Below are 9,868 nucleotides of genomic sequence, written 5' to 3'. Positions count from 1 at the left end.
GGCACTAAGATTACTCATATCCTAGGTCTTTGAGCATTTGCTTTAGTGGCTCTTTGTTGCCTGGGGCTGTGATTCCTTTCTTGTGAATTTGTAATTCCAGACCTTACTCTAGGTCAAGAAGACTGATTTGAAAGGCAAGAACAAGAGAAAGATTCTCTTGCAACATGGCAGGAGCTGAGGCTTCAGAGAATTCAAATCTTTTGGCTCCTTGCTCAGAGAGTCGACCACAAGGCTAACTCTCCAGCCATTAGGACCTGCTTTCTTAGGGTAGATGGATGGGGTGTGAAGCCCTAAACTTGAGAGGAGAGGAATACTCAATATCGTCTCCCTAATGCCGCGGGGTGGGGTTGGGGAATTCACAGCTAAGAAGCCATGGCCTAGAAAACCCACATCTCTGAGAACTTTACATTGATACTTTACATTTGTGTCTTTTGGGAAAATGGATAGGTGTTGACAATGGCCTCCTTTGGATGGAATTATTTCTGTTCTTTACTGTCATCTTATAGAATTTTACCTTGAAGCTTCTCATTGACCCAGAAGATATTCCTGTCACCCTAGTTGCCAGTGGGATGGACAAACTACCCCCTCTGCACCTAATGCATGTGAAGACCCCCACTCTGGCTCCAGTTGCCATTTTTTTTCTCCTCCATATGTCATGAAGACATTGGACATATTCCTTTGCCTAATATTCAAAGCTGTATATTATTTTGGCCCATCTTTAAAGGTAAATCTCCCACTATTCCCTTTGAGTTTTGCTAAACTAGATGACTTGCTGTTTATCACAATCCCCAAGTTTATTGCCTCAGTATCTTCACTTTTGCCTTTCTCTGTGCCTGCAATATTTCCTCTCCCCTTATCATCTCCACCTGATGAAATCCTGACCATTTCTACAGTCACAATTCTCATGCCATATCCCCATGACTTCCTTATTTTCAGTGCTGTGCAATTTAACACTGGATTATTCAACTGTTTTGAATTGTTGATTCTTCTTTCAGCTGCGGTTGTCTTTTTCATCTTGTGTCTCTAACCAGGCTATAAACTTCTTGTGGGCAAAGTCTTTCTTTTATATTTGTGTATAATTATCCACCAGTAATTGGTAAAGAGCCAATGATCCTTTAGCATATCTATCAAGGTGCTGGGACTTCAGTTGCTCACAATGTATTTCACTGCCTACTCTAATTACTGAGCAGAGGCATACATGCTATAAAGCTCAAGGTCTCTTTGGAGGACAGAGATGCTTTTAGGTTGTCTGGACCATAGAGTGCATAGAAAAAAGGGACTTTTTTATCACACTCTCCAGGAAGGTTGAATTATTTAATGGAGAGATAGTGGTAAAAGGATATTTGATTCTGTATCTATACTTTGGGCCTGGGAGGCTTGACTCTGGAGTAGGATAAGCAGGAGTCTGACATAAAATCCAGTACCTTCTGAGCAATGGTAGTGTTGTGATGGGGAAAGCTCACACATTTCACTCCACATCGTTTCATTGATGCCTTTTATTTTTAGATCACAGTCATTTATGAAAATACCTTGTTTAAGTTTCTTCCTACCCTCCCTCAACTGAATCCAGGCTTAAAGCAAAAAAAAAAGAAAAAGAAAAAGAAAAGAAAAGCAAAAAGGACCCAATCTACTGACTGCTTCTGGGGGTGTAGATCCTGCACTAGAAGTCTATACATCTCTAGGAGCCCCTTAGTAGAGGAAGAAGTGTTGATGGGGGGGGTGATGCCACCCAATAAAGTTCATTTGCTACTGTGAGGATTAGTCAGTTCCATGAGCCCCTAATTGTAAGTTACACATGCTCATTGTAAAACCACACTGAGCCTGTTTCTGATACAAGATGCAGTCCTTTGGCCAATGGGAGGGATGAACTTCTTCTTCTCTTTTCTCTGAATAGTCACATAGGCGCATACATCACTCAGTTGTGCTAGTCCTAATTATTAGCATGTGTATGTATGTATGTATGGATGTATGGATGGATGGATGGATGAATAGATGGATGTAGGTAGGTAGGTAACTATACAGATGGCATTCATGGATAGAGAGTAAGAGACACAGAAACAGTGCAAGAGAGAGATAGAGACAATAAAAGACAGAAATACAGAGACAAAGTCAGAGGGGAGACAGACAGACAGAATAAGAGACACAAAGGTAGAGAGAGATAGAGAGAAGCAGAGACCAACTGCATAAAGTTAAAATTAGTGGAGAAGAGCCCTGTCCAGATGAGCACATGGAAGCTTATTCATGTTAATCTAGGCATTTAGGGGGCACAGTGGGTAGAACTCTGGGCTCAGAGTCAGCATGAATCTTAGTTCAAATTTGGTCTCAGACACTTCCTAGCTGTATGACCTTGCAAAAGTCACTTAAACTCTTTTTGTCTCAATGTTCTTAACTGTACAATGGGGATAGCAATAACATCTACCTTTTAGAGTTGTTGTGAGATTAAAGAGAAAATATTTGTCAAGTTCTTAGCACAGTGCCATGTCCATAGTAGGTTCTATAGAAATGCTATTATTATGATGATGTTTTGAAGAAAATAATTAAGGAAGGTGGATACACTGTTCAAAACTTTTAATATGTATGAAACAGGCTTATTCTGCAAAAGTATTCAAAAATTTACACTTCTAAGAAAGAAAAAATTTAATGTGGATTTAAAGTATCTAAGGATCACCTAATACATTTATTGGGAAGTAATGCAGGAGGATATTTTAAATTAAAACCAAAACTTGTTTATTAGTCTCAAAATCCTAGGGCTCTGAGTGGTTACAATCATCCATATTTAAGGTTATGAAAATTCACTTTATATTCTCCTCTATTTATCTCTAATTTTTTTTCAAATTAGGATCCCTCTCACAACTTTCTCTATAAACAGAGTACTATATCTCTTCAGTTAACAATCTTAAGGCAACCCTACTCTCACTGTCTCTCTTCCCTTCATCCTCAAGCCCTGTCCCTTCCTATTTATAACTCTTTCCCCTAGTTTTGGAGTTTTGCTTCCTTTTCTTCTTACTTTTACCTAATTATTTGATTCTTCTCCCTTTTTTTCCTCTCTGTTAAGTAGGCAAGTAGAATTCTTTTTCCTCTCCTCCCTTTCACCTTGTTATGTTCATTAGCTTTTGAAATTTCATTTTATGTACTTTTTTCTAAAAAAGAAAAAGATTGCTTTCCATCATCATATTTATTATTTATCTTTCTTATTGTGGATTTTTATTCAAATTTCCTGGTTCATATTTATTCAGTCCTTTCAAAGCATAATTAGAAGAAATGTATAGAAATTAAAAGTTAACAATATTGTTCAAAGTAACATTAACTTCCAAACAAGTGAATTGTACAACAGTATATCGGGCTACCCTGGGAGATAATGCGTACCCTCTCACAAGAGGTCTTCAAATGAAGGCTGGATGTGACAGATCATTTTATTTTGTTTCTTTCTTCTCTGACAAAGAGAATGATCTGTGGACTTAAAACAGCACAAGAAAAATGACTACCAGGGAACTGATATCTAAAATAAGTAGTCAAGGTGGTAAGAGATGATCTAGTTGACCCTTGATCATTCAAATCACCAGGCCCAGATGAACTACCTTCTCAGGTACTAAAGGACCAGGTGTGATGATCGAAAAATTGTGGAGTTGTGGAAGGACTGGAAGAGTGCACAAGTTCCAGTTTCCATAAAAGGGAAGAGAATAGAGTACAAACAGAAGGCCAATAAGCTTGATTTCAATTTCTACAAAAAAAATAAATAAATATTGAATGATCACTTAAAAAAGGAAGAGGTGATCTGAGAGTGCCATAGTGATTTCATCAAGCACAGGTATAAAAAGGAGTGTGCTGGTAAATATCTAACAACTGGCTCTCTGGAAAAAAAATATACACAAAACACACTTTTAAGCTTAGTACAGTTATCTCTTCCACATCGTGACTTTCCACATTGGGATTTCAATATATCCTGGATTGGAATAAGAAATTAAATGGGAATTTTGGGGGAGTTTTGCAGAAGCTGCAGATGACATACAAAGGCCAGCAGATGACAAAGGAAAAATTTAGAAATTCAGAAATGCATAAAATATGTGTATAGTATTGTATAATACCAATATATTCTTCTTTTAACATCATAATAACTGAGAATTCTTCTCTGGTATGATGGAAAGGCCAAAAATTTTATGAATACTTGATTCCCACAATGTGAAAGGGATAACTGTATGTAAGATTCACATCTTTTCCACCACTTTAATGTCGAGATCAGGGGTGGGGAACCTGCAGCCTCAAGGCCTCGTGTGACCTTCTAGGTCCTTAGGTGTGATTTTTTATTGAGTCCAAGTTTTACAGAACAAATCCTTCTATTAAGGGGATTTGTTTTGTGAAGTTTGGATTCAGTCAAAGGACTGCACTTGAGGACCTAGAGGACCCCATGTGGCCTTGAGGCTGCAGGCTCCCCTCCCCTGGTCTAGACAAACAACAAAACAATACATCTAGCCCTAATTTGTGGAATTTAAAAATTGGATTTCAGGAGTCTCTATTAGCTGGCTCCAGCACATCTGTAGGGATAGGATGTATTTCTCTTTGTGATGGAGTTACTCCATGAAAATTAAAGGTCCATTTCAGCAAATCATATAAGAATGGCTTTTTCGTTGTTGCTATTTTTGTGGAAAAGATAGATTCATTTGGGTTAGATGGCAGAAGAATTAAATGGATTCAGAGCTCCTTGACTTGTAGGATTTAATGAGCAGTCTTTAATGGATCTGAAAGCAATCTTAGTGGAGTGGTTAAGGAATTTGTGCCCTTGATTCTTTTTATCAATGTCTTGGATAAAGGCTTGGCAAATTTGTAGGTGATACAAAGCTGGGAAGGATGACTAATACACTGGATATTGGAGTCAAAATTCAAAAAAGATAGGCTACAATATTGGACTGCATCAAAGATGAAATATAATTGGAGTCAAAGTAAAAAACCTTATGTTTGAGTTTAAAACATTTTACAACAATTTTACAAATAGAAGATTTAGGAGCCATAGCTAGACAGTTTTTTTTTTCTGAATAAGTTCTAGGGTTTTGTTTGCAGATAGCAACTCAATTAGTCACTAGTAGGTATAGCAGTCAAGAAAAATAAGGGGATATAGGAGGATAAAGTGCTTACATTGTAATAGAGGGAGAAGTAAGTTTCTCTTTTGACCTCAAATGTCTTTAAAGGACATAGAAAAAGTTAAATAAAATAAATAGATGGCCTGGGTGAGATTTAATTGATTCCAATGTCTTAAGAGGAGAAAGAAAAGGGATTGAAAGGGGAATATGCTATGAAGTAAAGGAGGAGAAATGGGAGAGAATTTACTATCTCATAGAACAGGAATTAGTGAGATAAAGATTATACAAATCTGTAAAAGTGATGGGTATCACAGGAACCTTGCTTTCCTCTCTATTGAACAAAGAGGTGGGTGTTAAAAAAATAGTCAGATATATATACACAAAGACTTTGGCATAAAAATACATAAGACTCAATAGGAAAATGGATGGGAGGAAGGGAAAGGGAGCATGGCTTAAGAAGGAAAGTAGAATTAGTGAGGGATAAATTGAAATCAAAATAAATTCTAGTATCAGAAGGCCAATCACAAAAAAGGAGATTAAAAGGAAATAAAGAAAGAACAAAAACCCAAGGTCAGTGTAAGGAGACTGGAAAAAAGACAATGGAGCTGAAACAGATTGTCTTAATTAACTAATTTTAGCACATCTGTCATCACCTATTTCTTTGTGAAATAAGAAGAGATAGGCAGCAAAAGAAGGAAAAATTATGAGAATAGGATATAGGGAAATACAAAATTAACAATCATTAAAGAATGTGAATTAAATGAACTCATCCACAAAAATGAAGAGGATAGAAGAACGAGTTGGAAAGCAGAAGATTGATACCATTTACTTGGAATTCTGCTGAAACTTAAAGACTCACACAGAATTAAAATGAAGGGCTAAAACAAAACCTGTTATACATCAAGTAAACTCACAAAAGGCAGTTAGGTGGTGCAGTGGATAAACTGCTAGGCTTGGAGTCAGGAAGACTCATCGTCCTGAATTCAAATCTGGCCTCAGATGCTTGCTAACTGGTGACCCTGGGCAAGTCACTTAATCCTGTTTACCTCAGTTTTCTCATCTGTCAAATGAACTGGAGAAGGAAATGGCAAAGCTCTGTAGTATCTCTGTCAAGTGGAGTTACAAAGAGTCAGATACAACTGAAAATGACTAAACAACAACAAAGAATTCATGGGTCAAAGAACAAATCATAAAAACAATAGATAATTTCCTCAAATAAAGTGACAACAGTGAAACAGCTTATTGAAACTTTTTTCGTGCAGCCAAAGCAATCCTTTGAGGACATTTTATGTTTCTGAACATTTCCATAAACAAAAGAGAAATAACACATTAATTAATTGGGCATGCAACTAAAAAAAAAAAACTATCAGTTTAACAACCAAGAAAACTGCAGATAAAAAAGAATCATCAGCTACACAGAACTGAAATTCTGAATATCCAATGTGAAATTAACAAAATTATCTGTTTAAGTCAATAAAATAAGCAAATCATTAGCTAGTATGATTGAAAAAGAGAGAGGAAAACCAAATTACTAATGTCAGAGGCAGCTGATGGTACATGGACAGAATGTTGGGCCTGGAGTCAGGAACACCTGAGTTTAAATCTTGTGTCAGATATGTGTACCCCTAGGCAAATCAATTAACCACTGTTTACCTCACTTTCCTCAACTGTAAAATGAGAGTAATAATAGCACCTAACTTGCTTAGCACAGTGCCTGGCACATAAACATACCCTGTTCCTTCAGTGGTATCACTAGAATCCTAAGGGGAGTAAGGCTGTATCTGGCCTTGCTCTAAGAGAGTGAGGCAGAGGGAATACTAGTCAGACCAGGTATACAGGATTGGTTTAATATTAGGAAAACATACCAGACCATATTTAAAATGTAAATAATTAAAGTGACATAATTACATTGAGATGCAGAAAATACAACATTGACCAAATGCAACATTTATTTGTTTTTTAAAAAAACTAAAAAACTTGAAAATAAATGAAAATTTGCTTTATATAGTTATACAGGCCGCACGCCGACCTTCTGCTGGCCGTACGCCGGTACCCGCTCCTCCTATAAGGAGCACACTACCAGAGTCTTACTCACACTCGAGTCTTCGGTCCTCTGCCGGATAACCACACAGAGACGAGCCATCGGGAGGCACCAACACCAGAGCTTTATTCAGAGGCCATCACAGCAAGCCATCATAGCAAGCCCAAGCAGCAAGGCCAGAGCAACAGGGCAGGAGCCAGGAGAGAGCGCGTGTGTGATCTGACCACGCTCGTTCCTAAGTACCTACCTAGCCCCTCCTCCCCAGCCCGCTTACTAGCCAATGATTGTAGGGTCAGATTCCTGAAGGGGCTGTCTGAGTTTAGCACACCAAGGGGGAGGGAGTGACGTAGGAGGCTAGGACCAGATACAGGGCGGAGGCATCTGGGATTGGCGCATAGACAAGAGTACGTGACCTAGGAAGTCAGACTCAGACACTGGGAGGAGGGGTCTGGGTCAGTCCTGCACAAAGGGACCCAGGAAGTCAGGAAGGTCACAAGAGGCATCTGGGGATGACGTTGCATATAGGGAGGGGACTAAGCAAAGGGAACTCAGTCCTCTGCCGTCCCACTCCCACGTGGCACTGCCCCTTGCCTCAGGAGCTCAAGCTCCAGCTACTTCCTTGTACCCAGCTTATCTCACAAAGCACTGCCCATTGCCTCAGGGCTTCTCCGTATCCAGCCCATCCCAGTTCACCATGACTCTGCCTACTACAGCCCCTGCCTCGACTTCCAAAATACCCAGATCTTACCCTACTCTTGCCACAGCGCTCAACCTGGTAGCTGCCAACATCAGACAGTCCCTCACATATAGTAAATAATGTTAAGACCAAAAGCCCACATGATATGTAATAGAGATAAGCTAGAATCTCTTCCAGTAAGATCAGCAGTAAAGCAAGGATATCCATTATCACAATTATTATTTGATAAAATGCTAGAAATAGTAACAATACAAGAAAAATAAAATGGAGAAATACAACTGCAAACCACCTTTATAGAAATAAAGACCTAAATAATTGGAAAGATGATTGTACATGGTTATATTTCAACTGCCAATCTAATCTAATAAAAATTACAATACTACCTAAGCTAATTTACTTATTCAGCTCTATAGCAATGAAACTATCAGAAGATTACCTTATGGAACTGAAAAAAATAATGAAATTTGTCTGTCCAATAGATTAGGCATACAATAAACAAAAGCAACATACCAGTACTTATTTAATAAACCCAAATACTCTAACTACTGGGGTAAATACTATTCACTAAAAACTTCTGGGAAAGTTAGAAGGAAGTCTGAGAGAAATTAAGTTTAAACCAATATCTCATACTATATACCAGGATCAGCTCCCAATGGATACATGACCTATATATAAAAAGGACTCATCATGAACATATTAGAGGAGGAGAGAAGGAAATACCTTTCATAATCACAGATGGGAAGAGTCTATGACCAAAAACAGGATAGATAGGATCATAGAAGATAAAATTGACAATGATTATATAAAATTTAAACAAAGTCATTGAAGTTAGAAAGTAAACAAATGGAGAATTTTTTTCTATAAAATTTTTCTAATGGAGGTCTAATTTACAAGCTATATAAAGAATTGTTCAAAATTTTAAGTCTAAGAACCATTTTTTCAATACATTTGAACAAGATACTAATAGCAAGTTGTCAAATAAAGAAATCCAAGTTACCAACAGCCATATGAAAAAATGCTCCAAATCACTAAGAGGGAAATTGAAATGAAAACAACTCTAAGTTTATACTTCCATACCCACCAGACTGGCAAAGTTGACAAAAAAAAGAAGATATTAGCTGTTGGAAAGATTATGGGAAAATAAGCATACTAACATACTGTTGGGAAAACAAATGGTCCTTTCCATTCTGGAAAGCAATTTGGAACTATACCCCAAAAGTTATAAAATTATACATGCTCTTTGTCTACCAGGCCAATATTCCAAAGAGATCGAATGACAAAGAAGAATATTCATATTGACAAAGATATTTATAACAGTTCTTTTTATTTTAGCAAATTACTGGAAGCAAAGGAAGTACCCATCAAGAGGAATGGGTGAACAACTCATAGTATATGATTATAATGTAATATTTTTGTTTTGCAATAAATGGCAATTTCAGAGGAGCCTGGGAAGTAAGCTGATGTCACTTACCATTTCCTTTTGCTGTCTTTTCATTCATTCTCAATCCTTTGCAATCTGGTTTCCAAACTGATCATGCAATTAAAGCTGCTCTCTCCAAAGTACAGAACCATTTTATAAAGTAAAAATTTGTATAGTAATAATAACATTGTAAAGGAAAGAAATTTTGGAAGACTAAGAACTCTAATCCATTCAATGATCAATCACAAGTCTAAAGGATCAGTGATGAACCTTCCTCCTGACAGAGAGTTAATGGCCTCAAGGTACAGAATAAGACACATTTTTGGACATGGCCAAAGTGTGGATTTAGTTTGCTTGACTATGCTATAAGTTGCAAGGATTTTATTCTTTTAGTGAGGTGTAGGAAGGAATTGAGGAGATAAGATAGTACAGGCATACCTCTTTTATTACACTTTGCTTTATTGCACTTCAAAGATGTCATTGTTGTTGTTATTGTTTACAAACTGAAGGTATGTGGCAACCCTACATTGAGCAAATCCATCAGCATCATTCTTCCAACAGCATGTGCTCGTATCACATCTCTGTGGCACATTTTGGTCATTCTCACAACATTTCAAGCTTTTAAAAATTATGAT

The sequence above is a fragment of the Vombatus ursinus genome, unplaced genomic scaffold (genome assembly GCF_900497805.2).
Source record: "Vombatus ursinus unplaced genomic scaffold, bare-nosed wombat genome assembly UNPS02000749.1, whole genome shotgun sequence".
NCBI classification, from domain to species: Eukaryota; Metazoa; Chordata; class Mammalia; order Diprotodontia; family Vombatidae; genus Vombatus; species Vombatus ursinus.
Note: the sequence above shows the minus strand (reverse complement) of the source record.